A 2,739-nucleotide genomic window follows, 5' to 3' on the forward strand; every position below is an offset into this window, starting at 1 on the left:
TACTAAAGAAAATCATCTTGATTGGAATTTCAAAATAGTTATTGTAGTTTTTGAGAACTTAAAATGAATCAGTTACAAAAAGTGATGCAGAAGGATAAAAATAAGAACAATTGTGTCACCTAACTAGACCAGAAAAGAAAGTAACCTTTCCTCCTGGTGATAATCACCTGTGAAACTAATGTTCAAACCCTTATGACATTCTAAATGTCATTCCAAAGAACTAGAGCAATGTAGGGACTTTAATCATCCATGAAGTTTAGAGAAAGAAAAACAAGTGGGGATGATAAACTGTGAAGTTTTATGGCCAAAACACGTTATTTTCTCCTGTGGCTCATTTAAGTTTTGATTATCTTTCTACCTGTCTTGTATGTTTTCACCAGTGATTCAGCAAAAAGGATGGTTTAAATTACCCTTGACTGTCTGCTTCTTACACAAGCATATCTGGAGCATTTTTGTGCACTGCACAGCTGTCTGGAGTGCTAAGCACAAAGACATTCCATTTCTTAGAGCAAGGAGGGAAAGTGGGGAAAAGCAGAAAAGGATGAGACAGATTTACAGCTCAGGTCATAGAATCATAATTGAAGAATAAGGAATTCTACAAATCCTGTGAATCATAGAATCACAGAATCATAGAATCATAGAATCATAGAATCATAGAATCATAGAATCATAGAATCATAGAATCATAGAATCATAGAATCATAGAATCATAGAATCATAGAATGGCCTGGGTTGAAAGGAACCATAATGATCATCGAGTTTCAACCCTCCTGCTATGTGCAGGGTCACCAGCCACTAGACCAGGTTGCCCAGAGCCACATCCAGCCTGGCCTTTGAATGCCCCCAGGGATGGGGTATCCACAGCCTCCTTGGGCAACATGTTCCAGTGCATCACCACCCTCTGGGTGAAAAACTTCCTCCTAATATCTAATCTAAAACTCCCCAGTCTTAGTTTAAAACCATTCCTCCTTGTCCTATCACTATGAGGAAGGGCAAGCTATACTCTATAAAATGTAGCAGGCAGCATGAAACTTTTTAAGTCATTACAATAAGTCAAAATTAATAGTGTATAGTCTTCAACATGGAAAGGAGCCTTGCCATCTCCTAATAGTTTATCTCTTAAGAGCTCATCCAGTTTCTTCATTCTTCATAGGACAGAAGATACTACACTTGATCTTAGCCAAAAGGCCGAGAAGCAATTCCTGGCTTGTATCAGAAATAGTGTGGCCAGCAGGAACAGGGAAGTAATTGTCCCCCTGTACTCAGCACTGGTGAGGCCACACCTCGAGTACTGTGTCCAGCTTTGGGCCCCTCACTGTAAGAAAGACATCGAGGCCCTGGAGCGTGTTCAGAGGAGGGCAACAAAGCTGGTGAGGGGTCTGAAGTACAGGCCTTATGGAGAGTGGCTGAAGGAGCTGGGATTTTTCAGTCTAGAGAAGAGGAGGTTCAGGGGAGATCTTATTGCTCTCTATAACTACCTGAAGGGAGGTGGTAGTGGGCTGGGGGTCAACCTCTTCTCTCGTGTGACTAGTGGTAGGACTAGAGGGAATGCCTTCAAGCTGCACCAGGGAAGATTCAGGCTGGACATTAGGAAATACTACTTCTCTGAAAGGGTGGTCAGGCACTGGAATGGGCTGCCCAGAGAGGTGGTGGAGTCACCGAGCCTGGTGATGTTCAAAGAACATTTGGATGCTGTGTTGAGGGACATGGTTTAGCGAGAACCATTGGTGATGGGTGAATGGTTGGACTGGATGATCCTGTGGGTCTTTTCCAACCTTAGTGATTCTATGATTCTATGATTCTAAGATCAAGCACAGCCTGAGACGTCATGCTTCCTTGCTTATAAGACAGTTTCAGGTTTTCCCTTGGAAGGAGGAAAGAAAGGGAAAGTTATTTTAGTGTATATGTATGTTAACGACTTAAAGTTCAGAGTGAAAAAATAGTGTATATCTTGTTCCTGATGGTCATTATGTACATTCTACTTTCTCTTGAGTTGGAGGGCTTATGCTGGGAAAAATCTGTGGTGTGGGGCTGGAGCACACCATGATGCTTTATGGATTATAAAATGGAGGAGAGGAAGAAGAAGCAGGAATTGCCATCTTCTTCACAGCAAAAACTGCTCCATCTTGGCAATGTGCTGCTTCAAGTTGTTGAACTATACAAAACAGTAAATCTCTTTGTAGAGACATGTCATGATACAGGGTATTACATGATATTGGCTAGCTTATGCTGCGTTTGTTGGAAATTTTTGCTTCTAAATTAAGTTCTGTAGGATTTAGATGGGAATTGTGATTATTTAACAAGGATGTCAATGGCTACACTAAAAAGTAAAATAAGTAAATAGACAGATAGATAGATAGATAGATAGATAGATAGATAGATAGATAAATGATAAGTTGAAATGCAGTGCCATGAGTATCCTTGATGTTGTTGGGAAAAAAAAGAATTATCACCAGGTTTTTTCAAGGAAATCTCAATGTCTACCCTCTTATTAAACAACATTGTTCTTAACAACTTTGGGGTTAAGATTTATAAAGGGGTTCCCTAGTATCTACTGTAACAGTTGGGATTCTGTTATGAGCTACACATAATTTCCCATAGGTAGTGAGAAAGAAAGAGGAGCCACCAGACCCACTCTCAGTACATGCCCTCTGCCCACAGCTGAAGTTTCAGCAGTAAGGAAAAGTTTTGGCAACTCTAGACGTAACCTTTTACCTAAGAAATGTTCCTGGAGACAGT

At 40.7% G+C, this 2,739-nt stretch overlaps 1 pseudogene; it reads right to left on the reverse strand.

Moving 5' to 3' along the window:
* Window positions 1-987: 987 nt before the first annotated feature.
* On the reverse strand, window positions 988-1,200 carry LOC112530780 (annotated as a pseudogene).
* Window positions 1,201-2,739: the final 1,539 nt, after the last annotated feature.

The sequence above is a fragment of the Gallus gallus genome, chromosome Z (assembly GCF_016699485.2).
Source record: "Gallus gallus isolate bGalGal1 chromosome Z, bGalGal1.mat.broiler.GRCg7b, whole genome shotgun sequence".
Lineage (NCBI taxonomy): Eukaryota > Metazoa > Chordata > Aves > Galliformes > Phasianidae > Gallus > Gallus gallus.